Consider the following 16,693-nt stretch of genomic DNA (forward strand, 5'->3'; position numbering starts at 1 on the left):
ATGGTGGGATCCACTTCTGCCCTTTCTCCTTCTCTGCTCAATTTCAAACGATGCTCCATGGTGACTTGGATAAGTTGCAATCCCTCATGTTAAACTCATCAAGAATCTTCAGTGCATAGAGGCTTTCAGACAATCTGATCTCGGAATTCTTCTACAACACCTCAATGCCCAAAATCAGTCATGTCAAACAAAGTCTTCATGGATTGCTTGAATTTCTCTATGTCTTCAGCACTTGAGCCAGTGATGATTAAATCATCTACATACACTCCCACCAGTAATATGTGCTGATTAACTGATGAGATGTACACGGCCTGATCACTTGCACTTCTCTTGAACCCAATTCTGGTCAATGCCTCATCCAATTTTGAGTTCCATGCCCTTGGTGCCTGTTTGAGCCCATACAACGCCTTTTTCAGTTTTAGAACGTAATTCTCTTTTCCTTTCATCACAAAACCTTCTGGTTGTGCCATGTATATCTCCTCCTTGATTTCACCATTTAGGAAAGCTGACTTAACATCTAGATGATGCAAGCACCACTTCAATTGAGCTGCTAGTGCCATAAGAATTCGAATGGATTCCATTCGTGCCACAGGTGAGAAAACTTCATCAAAGTCAACTCCTTTTCTTTGACTGTAGCCTTTAGCAACTAGTCTAGCTTTATATCTTGTGACTTCACCCTTAGAGTCTTTCTTGACTCTATACACCCATTTCACCCCAATGGGTTTGCACTTCTGAGATGGCTGCACTAATTCCCATGTGGAATTCTTCTCAATTGCTGCGATTTCTTCACTCATAGCTTGCCTCCACACTTCACTTTTAACTGTTGCTGCATATGACGAGGGCTCTTCACTTTAAAGAAAACAAATTTCATCATCTTCCACTTGTTGAGTTGCTTCATAGATCAACTTAATGGATCTCATTCTTTCAGGTCTCTCCTCTTCATCAGAAAGTTGATTTTGGTCAATATTTCCATGTAGAGACACGTCCACTGTTGAATCTTCAGCATCTGTGGAAGCTCCAGATGTTAAGTTGTTTGCTGAAATAAAAGTAAGATTAAAATCTTGGCTCGCCTGTTGACCAAAATCCCAATTCTGAGTTTCTTCAAAAATGACATCTCAACTTATAACAACTTTGAAATTTACTGGATCAAGGCACCTGTATGCTTTTGACCCCAACTCATAACCGATGAAGATCATGGCATGGCTTCCGTCTTCAAGTTTACTCGTCTTCTTTGTGCTCTTTACATGGGCCACTGATCCAAACACTCGCAGATGCTCCAAGTTTGGCTTTCTTCTAGACCACCTCTCATAAGGAGTTACACCTTGGAGACTTTTAGTGGATGATCGGTTGAGAACATACACGCAAGTGTTCACAGCCTCTGCCCATAGCTCGAGGGGTAACTTCTTCTCCTTCAGCATACTTCTTACAAGGGACATGATGGTCCTGTTTCTTCTCTCCACGACTCCATTTTGCTGTGGTGAGTACGGGGCAGTAAGCTGGCGCTTAATTCCACTTTCATCACAATAGCACTTGAATTCTGCAGATTTGAATTCTCCTCCACGGTCTGTTTTGAGACATTTGATCTTTTCTCCACACTCTGATTCAGCTAGAGTTTTGAACCTTTTGAAAGCACTGAACGCCTCTAATTTTTCCTTCAGGAAGGCCACCCACATTAGGCGAGAGAAATCATCAACAATTAACAGAAAATACCTGCTTCCCCCGATTGTTGATGGTTGAATAGGCCCACACAGGTCACCATGGATTAGCTCTAGCCTCTTGGAAGCTCGAAATTCTGAGGCACTTGGCAAAGATTTTCGAGTTTGCTTCCCAGCAACGCAATTGCTGCAAAGCTGATCAGAAAAACGTACTAGAGGTAGGCCCACCACCATGTTATTTCTTCTCATATCATCTATTGTCCGAAAATTTTGGTGACATAATCGATAGTGCCACAGCCACACTTGCTTCTCTTCTTCTTGCGTAATCTGACAGATTTCAGACACAGACAACTTGACCACCAGTCTTTTTTACTTTGGCAAACACCCTGCCCACATCATCAGTAATGGTGAGAAAGCCTCCACTTAATGAGGACTTAAAGCCAGCATCATCTAATTTTCCAAGGCTAAGTATGTTTGCCCTGAGATCGGGTACATATAGTACTCCTAGCTTTAACTCAGCACCATCTGAATAGTGGACGAAAACCGAGCCTTTGCCCTCAAACTTAATTGAGGATCCATCGCCAAATTTTACCACCCCACAATGATCTTCATCTAAGGAATGAAAATAAGATTTATTGCAGGTCATGTGAGAGCTAGCACCAGTGTCGAGATACCACACTCCATCTTCAAATTTTGGTTCTTGAGCCCCTTGCAGCAGATCAATCTCCGCGGAGGCCATGAACAGTTTCGACTCTTCAACTGTTATATTTGCAGCTTCATCTCTTGCCTTCGGTTTTTTTTCATTTGTGCACTCATCTACAAAATGCCCAAAATTTTGACAATTATAACATCGCACCTTTGATTTATCAAATGGTTTCCTGTCTCCATCATGTTTTTGATCTTCATCTGTTTGGGTTTTGCCTCTACCTCGGCCTCTGCCTCTGCCTCGTCCTCTTCCTCTGCTTCTACCACGGGAGGACTGCCCTTCTTCTGGCTTAGTCTTCTTCAGTCGATACAATGCACGAGTCAGTAGTGCTTGCTCCTCTTCTCTGGCATCTCTCTCCGCAAGACGCATTTCATGGATCTTAAGAGATCCAATGGCTTCCACTAGAGACATGGTCTCCATATTACCAAATTGTTCAAGGGTGAGCGTGAGAGAGTCGTACCTCGGAGGCATTGATCGAAGCAACTTTCGAACTGCTTCTCGGTCTTCAATGTTGTCACCACACTGTCTCAAATCAAACACAATCCTTGTAAATTTATCAGTGAAATCACTGAGTTTTTCTTCCTTCTTCATGGTGAGATTTTCGAAGTCTTGCTGCAAGCCTTGAGCTCTGGACTGGGTGAGACGATCTATCCCCACATGGAACGATCGGATGATCTCCCAGTTCTCTTTTGTAGTCTTCTTAATATCCAGCTGAACTCCTGATGTTTCTAGAATCGCTGCTAGCATGGCAGAGAGGGCTAACCTATCCATCTGCCGATTCGTCTCAGTTCCGGCCACCACATCCCACAAGTTATGGGCATCGAGATGCACCTCCATCCTCATTGCCCAGTGCCGATAGTTTGTTGCTGACAGCTGCGTCAGCGGCGTCGGTACCACGACTTCAAGTTTCTTCAACGACTCTTCAGGCGTGCCCTTCTCTCCTTGTGTTGATGATTCTCCACGCTTCGGCATTACGACAGATCCCTGGAATCAGAGTGCTCTGATACCACTTGTAAGCACACAGGCTCTCAAGGAACGATATGTAGCTTGCAGGAAGCTCAAAGACACTAATGGGAGAACCAAAAACAAGGAAACACCAGCAAGAAGGAAGACACACACAAGAGTGTTCACGTACGCACCCCCCCACACCATACACCGTCCTCCGGCAGGACATTTAAACAAACACAAAAATGAAAAATAGCAGTTGTAACTGCCGCGGGTCCCACTTTCTCCATCGTGGCCTCACCACTGCCGTTATAACTCTTAAGATCTGACCGCTATGATATAAAACTTGCACTTAAATTAAGATAGCTCGTTAGATCGTGATCCTACGGTGAGGATCACCCCTTCATCCGACCGCGGTGGAGTTGAGACAAATCATACTGCAAGCGATAACTAAACGAGCGACGGGAGAGTGCGGTATACCTCGTCAGCGTGGCTCGTGATGCAGGGGAGTCATCGTCGGTCGGCGGTCGGACCTTGTGTGATGAAGAGGAGCCGGAGAGGTCACGGCGGCTCGACGAGCAAACGATATAGTCGGAGTAGTCAGTGAAGGTTGAAGGGAGAGGTCGAGGCGAGCAAGGATAGCAGCTGGAGTCGTGTAGACTAAGGTGGATCATCTAACACGGTTTTGGAGGTCGGAAAATGGAATTAGGCGACTGTTCACCGTTGGCCAGCCCAAGTCGGCAGTTGTGGGTCGTGCTACGGACGAGTGTCGCGAGTCCGTGGCCAGGACACATGATTGAGCGCAAGCGAGAGCCTTCAGCACGAGGGGCGGGCGTAGTGTGGCTTGATCTCTCGTTGAGTGTTCATAAGCTTCAGCTACAGACTTATCCAGGCGGGGCGCGATCAAACTCACAGCATTCCACCTAAGATGATGGCTCGGTCATAGGTGCGCCAAGAGAGAATCTCGTGGCGAGGAGCTGACCGAGCGATTGGCGCCGTTCGGGATTTGCCCGCCACAATCGGTTGTTCCACGATTTGGGACTATCCAAATGGTGATTTCCGGCGTCGAGAACTTGAATTCGTTGGCTTCTTGTCCAAATCGGTGACTGTTAGAAAAAGGGTAAAACAACACCGTCGTGTGATAGATCGGGCGAGCACGCCTTGGACTAACTCCTGGGATCGAGCGATTTCGGTCGATCGTTGAGGCCAGATCGGCGAATAACCTGGCGATTGTACGTGCAAATCACCTCCTCTTCGTTTGTTTTTAAACAAACTGATTTGACCATTATGTAAAGTTGTTTATATTAACCTAATTTTATGTTATACTGTTTTATTTTTTTCCTCGCTCATTATTTTTTTCTTTCCATTAATTTCTTCTTTTTTCTCAAATTTTACATCATTTACTTGTTTTGTGGGTGAAAAGATTTGCCCAGCTGTTTTCTATTGTTTCACTCCCTTCTCTCATGTTCTTTCTTCCTTTTCTCGTGTTTTATGTCAAAAATGATTTAACCATCACGTAAAGCGGTTGATTATTACTTCCAATGAACCTATCCTGCGTTATTTTTCCCTCACGCTTATGTTTTTTTCCTTTCTATTGATTTCTCATTTTTCTTTCAATTTTTACTTATCTTTACTGTTTTTAGGGGAAATTATTTGACCATTTGTTCCCCATATTTCTCTCCTTTTTCTCACTTTATTTTTCCTCCTCCTTTGTCTTGATTGTTTTCTTCACCTATATCTATGCTATAATATTAGCATATTTAACCTTTTATTTCCGGCTTCCTCAATGTCATCATTTTATTTTTTATTCTCCTTTGCCTGCTGGTAAATTTAGCCTTTTTAATGAAAATATAATTTCATTGTCACGTAGAATGATTGAAAATCACTTCACGTGATCTTGTCCTGATTTTTTTTTATCCTCTTTTTTCTTTCCAACTACTCATCATTTTTCTCTCGGTTTCCCCATCTATTTACTGGTTTTTGTGTTTAAATGATTTCATTATCACGTAAAGTGGTTGATTATCACTTTACATGATGTTATCCTGCATTACTTTTTTCTCGCTCATTTTCTTTTCTTTTAATTATTTTTTCCATTTCTTTGATTTTTATGTTCTATACTGGTTTTTAAGTGAAAATATTTGACCATCTGTTTTTTATTATTTCTCTCCTTTTTCTCACTTTCTTTTGGCCCGTTTGTTGTCGTGCTTCTTGTGTTCACCTGTATCTATGCTATAATGGTATTATGTTTACCCTATCATTTCTGGCTTCCTCCTTGTCATCTTAGGTTTTATTTTCCTTAGCCTGTTAATTTCATTTAGCCTTTTTTGTATAAAATATTTCAGCGCCACATTAAATGTTTGATAATTACTCCACATGATGTTATTTTGCGGTTTTTTGGCCTCTATTTTTCTCCTTTTTGACCAGTTGTTTTTTTTCTCTTGATTTTCCCTTCTCTTTACTTGTTTTTATGTCAAAACCATTTGACTGTTACGTAAAGTGGTTGATTGACACTTGACATGAGGTTATCCTGCATTATATTTTCCTCACTCATTATTTTTTCTTTCCATCAATTTATCCTTTTTCTTTTGATTTTCACCTTTCTTTACTTGTTTTTTAAGTGAAAATATTTGACCAGCTATTTTCTAAAAGGTTTCTCCTGTTTCTCATGTTCTTTTTCAACCATCATTATCTTGCTTCTTTTCTTCACCTGTCTTTATGCTATAATGTTACTGTAAAAACTTACCCTTTTATTTCCAGCTTCCTCCTTGTCATCATTTTATTTTTTATTCTTCTTGGCCTTTGAATACATTTAGTCTTTTATGTAAAAATAAATTTTGACCCTCATGTAGAATGTTTCAAAATCCTTTTATCTCGATTTATGCAACCTCTCGACTTAATTTTATTTCGAAATAATTTAACCAGCAGGAAAGTAGTTGATGATCATTTTACATAATGTTATCCTGCGTTATTTTTTCCTCGCTCATTATTTTTTCTCTGTCCAATAACTTCTCCTCTTTTCTTATAAAATTTACCTTTTCTTTACTTATTTTTAGGTGAAAACTATGACCATTTATTTCCTATTATTTCTCTCCTTTTTCTAACTTTCTTTTGTCTCCTCCATTGTCGTGATCTTTGCTTTTTTTGTGGCAAAAAACACGGTGCCGGGTACGGCCAACCCTGCGATTGTGCCCCTAGACCGATCCAGCCGTGCCCTGGACGTCACCTAGGGGGATTTTATTTATAAAGTGAAGTGTTTATCAATGTTTATAGGCGTGGAGCGAGTATAAATATCCCAATTACACTCGGATCCCACTCGTCCACGCCCATGTGCACGAAAGGAAACGATACATAAGTGATACCTTGCAGGTGCTCAGAAAAGTTGCTCGCGTTGACGCCTCACACGAGACCCCCGCATGATGATGGTAGAGAGATAGTGGAGCTGTCCCCACCTTTAACAAGTGCATCGATGAAGTCCATAGCGAGGACCTCATCCAAAGTGGGCGTAGTCCACCCCGCTGTTGTGATCATCAGATCAGTCGTGAGCGCTCCCACCTTGAGTGCTCCATGCGATACGCCACTCCCGCGAGGCCTCCTTCAAAAGTGTGCGGCGCGTGCAGAGGTTCGGCAAGTTGAGACGTTCAACGCGATAGCATCCCCTAGCGGTCGGAGGAAGTGCCTACCAAGAAAGGAAAAGGGAGGAAGGGAGTCGTGTGTGTACCGCGTGGTTGGCGAGGGCATCTACTGTTTGGTTGCCTTCTTGTAGCTGATGACGAAGGCTAGTTATGCGAGGGCAGCACCACATGATGTCCTACCATACACGGTGTAGTCGCCATTAGAAGTATGTATCTGCATGAAGCATGTTGACTAACACCTGTGAGTCTGATTCTACGATGATATTATGAAGGTTTTGTTCCTCGCAGAGGAGTAAACCATCACATATCACCATAGCTTCGGCTACTATGTTAGTTTGTACACCATAGAAAGAGGAGAAAGCAAACAGAATACTCCCTATATGATCCTGGAAGATACCACGTCCCCCTGTTGGCCCCGAGTTCCCTTTGGGCGCACCATCCACATTTAGTTTGAGACTGCCAATTAGCGATGGGTGCCAATGGATGACCTATGGCTGAATGCAGATAGGGGCTGTAGAATGCCCCAAGCATGAAGGAGATTGCATCCGAGTGCTGAGTTACAGTCGTGAGTGGGGATGAGATGGTCGATGCGTGGTATCCATAGCTTGACGCGACGCATGATATCCACGACGCGCATGGGAGTCCTACAAAATGAGAAGAATTTCGCCCCTTCCATATCTCTCATAGTAAATAAGCTATGATGATGTGTAGGATGGGGGTCCATTTAGATGATATTGGCAAGAGAAATATCTTGCCAAAACACTCCAACGGGGTCATTGGAATATGGAGGAGTGGACACCAAAGGTGCGTGATTTGGCGCCAACATTCTATGGCTATCTCACTATGGAAAAAAAATGTTCCATAGTCTCAATATGTGGAAATGCGGGATAGTAGTTGCAACGTGAGGTGAGAGAGTGGCCTAGACGGATCACCCGATCATCAGTCGCGAGGCCACGGTGTAGGAGTCTCTAGATGAAAAATGAGACGTGGGCAAGGATCGCCGGGTGCCAGATGCTGTGACCCTAGTGCTAGATGGGGGATTTCTCATGGAAATACTCCCAAGAAGAACTGCATCAGTATGCGCCGTCAGTGTGAGCATCCAACTAGCACGATCGAGTGAACCCGATTGAAGTGTTCTAGACCTGGGGTAACATGGCTGAGGGGAGACTATGTTTCTCCCATAGGTATGGCGTGTTGCCCATAATCAGTTGGGCCACTATGAGTCACACTCGATGTGGTTCAAAGCGGGGATGGTGAGCAAAAGGCTCGTCAGCATGCCAAGTATCAAAACAGGCACTAATCGTACCTTAGCCTATATGCCAACATGCGATGTGGGTGATCTCAAGCCATTATCGCTGCCACATCTGCCATCTCTGATGGCCCCAGATATCCATCCTCCGACGAGGCCACTCGCCGTACTTGGCGAAAATAAAACTTCCCAATAGGAAGTGTGTGGTGCGGTGCGCATGCGCCATACGAGTTTTTTTGAGGCATGTCTTGGACGTCTGAGAGGCGTCTGATCCCTAAACCCCCCTCGGCCGTCGGCCGACATGCTTTCTCTAAAGAGACACAATGATGGTGACGCTCGCCCTCCAGGTGATCGGACCATAAGACACGTGCACATAGTCGTTCCACACGTAAGACTAGGAGAGATAGTGAGTGGACCGCAAGGGTATGTAATGGGATATTCATGAAGACATGTCGAATAAGTTGGATGCGTCCTCTAGGAGAGAGAAAATGGAGTTTCCATCCCTCAAGTTTTTTTCTCAATTTGGCCAGAAGGGTATCAAAGTAATGATGCCTAGCTCATCCGAGAAAGATAGGACATCCAAGATAGTCAAAAGGGAGGCATTGATGGAGGACCATCTTGCCGACGACGACCTGACGACGACGATGACATCTGCCCGATGACCGACGACGACTCGCCAGCAACCACGTCGGACAGCTCGTGCTGACGTCCGCAGCCCGGGGTTTAAGTACTCCGGGTAGGTTCGAACAAATATTGTTTTTCTTTGTGTATTTTTTCTTTGCATTTCGAATTATGGATTGGGCTAGTATCGTAGGGCCCATCCTCGTCTTTCTTTTATTTTAAAGATTGTATTTTGATTTTGTAAGGAGAGGTCGAACCACGTCTCATGATGGTTCAACCTCTCCCCACGTCTCCTTGGCACCTCCTCCCTATATAAGGAGGCATGCCCAATGGACTACTTGGACGTTTTTGAATTGAAATTGTTTCAAGAATCTTCCCCCTATCGGAGTCGTAGCGTAGGGGGTTTGGCTAGCCCCACCTCTTCGTCGAGACCACTCCGAGGAGTAGAGCCCACGTCCTGTCCGTCGAGATCATTCCGGGCGTGACGTGTTCAACCGTACCGTCGAGATCACTCCGCACGCGTTGAAGATTTTCAAAAAGCTGTTGAAATCAAGAATCGAGAGCACCCATCGAGATCACTCTGGGCGTCCTCGAAGGTTCGCGACGACTACGGCGCCGCGCTGCATTCGGGAAATCATCTCCAACGAGGAGAACCACCCGCGACCCACCAAGAACTCACCACGCCAGGTTCTTGGCTCTACCCATCCAGCCCCCCCCTTCTCCTTCATCCAGCCCACCTCGCCACATTTCCTTGGGCGCCACCCCTTCACCTCTTCTTGATCATCTAACCCCATTTCTTGATCTTTCCCTCCGATTCTTGAACGCCACCCATTCTCATCCCCCATTTTCTTGAAATTCTTGATCGCCCAACCGCTTCCCCTACCCTTTCTTAATCGCCCTTTCCCCTTCCCCTGCCCATCTTGATCGCCCAACCACCTCTTCTTGCCTTTCTTGATTGCCCTCCCCCTACCCTGCCTTTCTTGATCGCCCACCCTCCTTTCCCCTTCGTTTCTTGATTCCCAACCGCCTCCTCTTGCCTCTCTTGATCGCCCACCCTCTTTTCCCCATCGTTTCTTGATTCCCAACCGCCTCCTCTTGCCTTTCTTGATCGCCCACCCTCCTTTCCCCATCGTTTCTTGAATCTTCCTCTTCACCCTCATCGTTCTTGACCATTCCCCACCATCTTCCATCGTTCTTGACCACCATCTTCCAACGCTATCTCTACGCCCGTCTTCGATATGCCGTGGACTACATATTTTATGGTCAGCTCGTCTCCTCTCCCTCCTTAACCAGTATTATTACCTGTTCTAGTACCGTCCTACGCTATCGCATCCTCTGTCGCCACTCATCACTCGACGACGGATTAGGAACAAGCCACTGTTGTGGGAGCAGGACTTTCTTGAGGTAAACGGTCTGTCACTTGATCTTTAAATTCCGAACTTATCAGGGCCGTTAGACGCCCCTCTCATCTAGACTTCTAGTGGTCTTGAGGGTCATTGGGAGTCTGACTTTCCGATCAATCTATTTGGTGATCGTCACCGTCCATCGCGTTATCTCCTTGTGTCTTAACTGCTCGATCATAAAATCTCATTGTGTTTGCATCATATCATCATTATTCCTGTGACGCGAAATGCGCCGCTCGATCCCGGCCGTCGGCGTTTCGCATCATATTGGTATCAGAGCCAGGTTGTGTTAGCTCTTGCTTAACACGGTCGGTTGGATATTTTTACGCTTTGATATATTGCGCATATCATATCTTGAAAATCCATTCGCATATTACACGTCATAGCATCTCATCCATCACGTGCATCTCCCCTAGATTATTTTTAGACGTGAATGGTTGACCATAGAATGGTTCGTACGTGAGCCCAATGTCGGGACACCGACTATCTGGATAGAGACGAGGATCGTGAATACTATCCCGTCATGGGGGATCCTCGCCTCGAGAATCCCTTTAGTGAGCAGCCACCGGACGAGCCATTGGATCCGGAGGAGGCATTTGTTCCTCCTCCCCTATCTCGAGGTCCCGCCCCTCGGGACTCGATCGACGGAGCTGAACCGGCACCCGCGGCGCATCGATCTTCGGAAGACCGGCATTCCTTCGCCGCCGTTCCTACCCATAGGGTCACGGCGACCGAGCATTATGACGAGCCCATGGCTCGTGAAGTGACCCAATGACCGGGCAAGGCCCCCATGAGGGACCCTCTCGTCCAGGAGCAACCGCCACGTTACCCTGAGGAGCCACCAACTACCTACGCCTACCCGGAGGAACGAAGGGACTGACGACGGTCCCCACCTAGGGATCATTACCGCGAAGACCGCCGGAGAGGCCCCGTCCAGGATTATGTTGACCACCGCAGCGACCGACGCCGTTCCCCGCTACCGGATGATAGGCGAGACACCGGGCATTACGATTACACCTACCATCAGGATAGGCGCCCTATCCCGTAGGAGACCCTGGCAGACAGTTGCACGATCCTCGTGCCGTTGGGGCTGACAACCCCAACCGCATTCCGGTGCGAAACGCACCCCATTACTCGTCCCGCCCGGGGAGCCCGTAGGATCCACCACCCGTCTGACACACGGACGCCGCCACCTATGGTGGTAGCTCCGCCTACCCAGCGCATCACAGAGCCACAGCCGTCCACGTGCCGGACCGTTACCGAAATGTCCAAGTCCCTCCTCGAGTTCCATCGAGGCATGGCCCCGACTACGATCCACTACCTCGACGAGACCCGTACCCGGATGATGATCATCGATATCCCCGATATCCTGATCATCCATATCATTCGGAAAATGGATATCCACCACGACTTGCGTCAACCCCGAGATACCATCATCGTGACGAGTACCCCATGGAGAGACAGCACCGACCTGCCCCATCTCGACGAGACGACCACCACTATGGGGATCCCTATGATTTTGATCATCCCCGAGGTCCTCCACGCCATCCCCCTGCTCGTCGTCACGATGACGAACACGAGCGACGACGTGAGGCGCACCGTGCCATGATACAGAAGAGCGTACGACTGGAGGTTCCTATCTTCGACGGTTCCCGGAACCCAAAAGATTACACTGATTGGGAATCAGACTTGGAGAGTTACTTTCAGTGGTACAAGATGGACGACGACCTTTGTGTGGAGTACGCCGAAGCACGGCTTGGAGGGCAAGCCAAAATCTTTTGGAAGAACGAGAAGGAAGCCGCACGACAGCGCAGAGATCCACCCTTTACATGAGCCGAGATGTCACGTAAGCTTATGGACAAATACGTCCCTAAGCTGTACATGACGCACCTGATGCTGTGCTGGATGAACTTGCGTCAAGGGAAACGCAAGGTCTCCGAGTACATCGTAGAATTCAAGGAGTATAGGATGCGATGCAAATTTGTGGACAGCCCACAAATTCAGAACGCTTTCTTTATTCACAGGTTACGACAGGACTTGGGCACCCGAGTCTTGGAGCAGAACCTGGCTACGGTAGACTTACCATACAGCCTCGTTGAGAGCAACGAGTTCAGTACAGAGAGCCTCGCCGCCTCTGCCCTGCTCGCTCCTCGACCGGCCTCCTCCACGATTTCAGCGGCTCCATCGCGCACTACTTGGACCCGGAGTTCAGGGCCGGCGCCCAGGACGACCAGTACCACCCCGACCCCGCCAGCACAGGCCGCACCAGCCACCGCCCACCCCGTCGGCCCTATCTACGGCTCGTGCACCGAACGCCTCCAGAGAGCCCATACAGTGTTTCAAGTGCAAGGGGTTCGGACACCGCCGCAGTGACTGCCCGTCACTTATGGTTATGGACATTCACGGGCAACCCGCTGAGGACCAACAGGACGACGACCTTGAGGTCGATGAGTACCCGGGCGAGGAACCCGATGGCGATGAGCTGGATGACCCGCTAGGATACATCCAGATCACGCCTATCGCTCCTACCGCTACCTATCCCGTCGCCACCGTGGACGCTCGAGTGGTTGGGGAATCCACTAGCACACCGCGAGTGGGTTCCACTTCCTCCGCTACCACCGTGGCTACCCGACCAGTCGACGTAGCGCAGCGAACGTCGATCTTTCACACGTACGTCAAGATTGGAGGACGTACCTACAAGCTGATGGTCGACAGTGGAAGTTGCATCAATGGCATATCGGAGGATACGGCAACTCGATTAGGGCTATCGTTGATACCCCATCCGACGCCGTACCAGGTCTCATGGATCGACGCATCGACCATTCCGGTCAAGATGCAATGTTATGTGCCGCTGAAGATGAGTACCTACGACGAGAAGGTCCGATGCGACGTCCTACCAATGAAAATTGGTAGCATCATCTTGGGCAGACCGTGACTATTTGACCACGACGTACAGTTGTCCGGTCGAGCAAACACTTGCTCATTCATCTATGGTGGGCGCCGATTGGTTTGGTACCCCTCGGTGCGGATACCTTCGCTGCCCACGCGATCAGCACCCACGCCCCCGCGCCCCACACCTACTGCCATTGTCACCAATGGCTTGATTTTCCGACGGGAGCTGGAGGACATCGACGACCCACCACCGGTCTGTTACGCTATCACCTTAGCAGACGGACCTACCATGCCCGACCATGACGCTCCGCCCTCGGAAGTCGTCCAACTCCTTGGGGAGCATGGTGATGTGTTCCCGGCCGGGCTCCCTAGCGAGCTCCCGCCACTTCGACATATCCAACATGCCATTGACTTAGTTCCCGGGGCTACTCTCCCAAACCTGCCACACTACCGGATGGACCCGGTTAAGTACGAGGAGTTATATTCGCAAGTAAAGGAGCTCCTAGCGAAGGGCCTAATCAGGGAGAGTCTCAGCCCTTGCGTCGTGCCGGCACTGCTTGCCCCCAAGAAGGATGGCACTTGGAGGATGTGTTGTGACTCACGGGCCATCAACAAAATCACGGTGAAATACCGTTTTCCCATCCCTCGAGTACAGGACTTATTCGACAAGATGGTCGGCGCGTCTATCTTCTCTAAGATAGACCTACGCAGCGGCTACCACCAAGTCCGTATCAGACCGGGAGACGAGTGGAAGACGGCCTTCAAGATCAAGGATGGACTATTTGAGTGGAACGTGATGCCCTTTGGATTGTCCAATGCACCGAGCACCTTCCAGAGGTTGATGAATGAGGTGCTTAGGCCATTCATCGGATGATTTGTCGTCGTCTATTTTGACGACATCCTAGTCTATAGTAAGACTAGGACGGAGCACGCACAGCACCTACGGCACGTCTGCGACTCACTGCGATGGGAGAAGCTCTACGCGCATCCGAAGAAGTGTTCCTTCTTCACAGCCGAAGTCTCTTTCCTAGGCTTTATCTTATCAGCACGCGGAGTGGCCGCCGACCCGTCTAAGGTCAAGGCCATAGTGTCATGGCCAAAGCTGAAGAGCATCCACGATGTACGGAGCTTCATCGGATTGGCGACCTTTTATCGACGCTTTATACCAGGTTTTAGCGGCATCACCGCCCCTATTACGGACATCCTCAGGAGCGACAAATTTGAGTGGACCGATTCAGCTGACCAGGCCTTTGAGCTTCAAAACAATTGGGATAAAAACAAAGAAGATACATGGAAAGAATTAGGGCGAGAACTGTCTCTACGAGAGGAGCAATATGAAATGTTCCTTAAACAAAAAGCAAACAAAAGATGGTTAGCAGAGGGAGACCACAACACCAAATATTTTCATATGCTTGTGAATGCTAGAGAAAAACGAGACTACTACTCCAACATAAGAGAAAATTATGACCATGATAAAAAACAACTAGAAAATGCAGCTATGAATTTCTACAAAAATCTTCTCACTTCACAACCTAGACAAATAGATCAGAGTTTATTGGAGGCCATACCAAGTACATTATCAGATGAGGACAATATCATGTTATGTAAACCACCTGATATGACAGAAATTTTTGAGACATTAGCCTCAATGAATCCAGATAGTGCGCCAGGTCCAAATGGCTTTACTCCACGTTTTTTCACCTTTTGCTGGCATATTATTCAAAATGATGTTTTTGCTGTAATTTCTTCTTTTTTCTGTGGAATACCTTTGCCGAGGGCATGGAAGGCAACATTTATAGCCTTGATACCTAAAACCCAAACTCCAAATTCATTTGTTGATTGAAGACCGATTAGTTTATGTAATGTCGCCTATCGAATAATCACAAAGATTCTAAATCAAAGATTGAGGACCGTACTTCCAAAGCTCATCTCGGATGAACAATTTGGATTTGCTAAGTCTAAATCAATTCATGAGTGTGTTGGACTCGTACAGGAAATTTCCCAATCAATACATCTACCTTCGTCATCCGCCACAAGAAGGGCAAAGACAACGTAGTCGCTGATGCGCTTAGTAGACGTCCTACTGTTCTTAGCATCATGACCACCCAAGTCTTGGGTTTCGATAGGATAAAAGAAAACTATACCGACTGCCCAGATTTCTCCGACGTCTATGCATCACTCACGAACTCTTCCCCGACTCGGTCCAAGGATTACTTATTGGACGACGGATATCTGTTCTACGGGCGACGACTGTGCATACCAAGAACGTCCATCCGGGACTTCTTGATCCATGAAGTCCACGCGGGAGGACTAAGTGGTCACTTTGGAGTTGCGAAGACCATCCAAGCCCTTGAAGAAAAATTCTACTGGCCATCTCTCAAGCGAGACGTCGGGAGGTTCGTATCACGGTGCCTTACCTGTTCTCGTGCCAAACTCACGAAGCAGAATACTGGGTTATACACCCCCCTCCCGGTTCCCGATCAACCTTGGGACGATGTTAGCTTAGATTTCGTCTTAGGGTTACCTAAGACAATCCGGCGTCACGACTCCATCATGGTCGTGGTCGATCATTTTTCAAAGATGGCCCATTTCATTCCGTGCTCGAAAACCTTCGATGCATCGAGGATCGCCCGACTCTTCTTCGACCACGTCGTCAAGCTACATGGCGTACCTAAGACTATCATCTCTGACCGAGACGTTAAATTCACTAGTTACTTTTGGAAGACGTTGTGGGTCCTCATGGGAACACAACTGAAATTTTCATCAGCTTATCATCCTCAGACGGATGGTCAGACCGAGGTTGTGAACCGCAGCCTCGGTAACTTATTGAGATCCATTGTCGGCGACCATATTGTTGCATGGGATCAGGTTCTGCCTTGCGCAGAATTTGCTTACAATTACTCGGTGAACCGCACTACGGGCAAGGCGCCATTCGAGATCATCTATGGTCAACTACCGCGTAGGCCCCTTGACCTCATACCATTGCATGACAAACATAGAATTTCAGATAATGCATTAGAATTTGCCGAGTACATTAGGAACATGCATCATGACATTCATTCACGCATATCATCTATGAACGAGCAGTATAAGGCTAAGGCAGATAAGAGTCGTAGGTCTGTGACGTTCTCCGAGGGAGAACTAGTCCTGGTCAGATTGAGGCCCGAGAGATACTCTCCTGGGGTCGCTACGAAGCTCCATGCTCATAGCGTCGGGCCTTTCCTGATAGCCCAACGGATCAACGACAACGCCTATGTCGTGAGCATCCCGCCAACTTGGGGATTAGTTCGACGTTTAACGTCAGTGACTTATCCCGCTACCAACCCTCGCCACCTATCATCGAGCCTCACAGCCAGTCGAGCCTTAGTAGCAAAGAGAGTGAGAGCTCACCACCCAGCTCCCCAATTCCGATCATTGTACGGCACGACGCGATAGAAACGGTACTGCAGGAGGTAATTAACGCTGAGGGGGAGAGAGTTAACCGCACTTTTCTAGTCCACTGGCAGGGGTGACCTTCTTCCGACGACACGTGGATCTCCGAGGAGGATTTGCAACGACTTCGGCCGGACCTGCTGCTGCCACTGGGGGAC

General features: G+C 47.6%; 1 long non-coding RNA gene across 1 annotated transcript; it reads left to right on the plus strand.

Moving 5' to 3' along the window:
* Nucleotides 1–9,435: 9,435 nt before the first annotated feature.
* Nucleotides 9,436–16,693, plus strand: LOC144713344 (uncharacterized). The gene is made up of 3 exons (XR_013584024.1): nucleotides 9,436–9,495; nucleotides 10,120–10,212; nucleotides 16,599–16,693. It is a non-coding gene; the product is annotated as an uncharacterized LOC144713344 (long non-coding RNA).

Source organism: Wolffia australiana, chromosome 15 (genome assembly GCF_029677425.1).
Source record: "Wolffia australiana isolate 7733 chromosome 15, ASM2967742v1".
Taxonomy (NCBI): Eukaryota; Viridiplantae; Streptophyta; class Magnoliopsida; order Alismatales; family Araceae; genus Wolffia; species Wolffia australiana.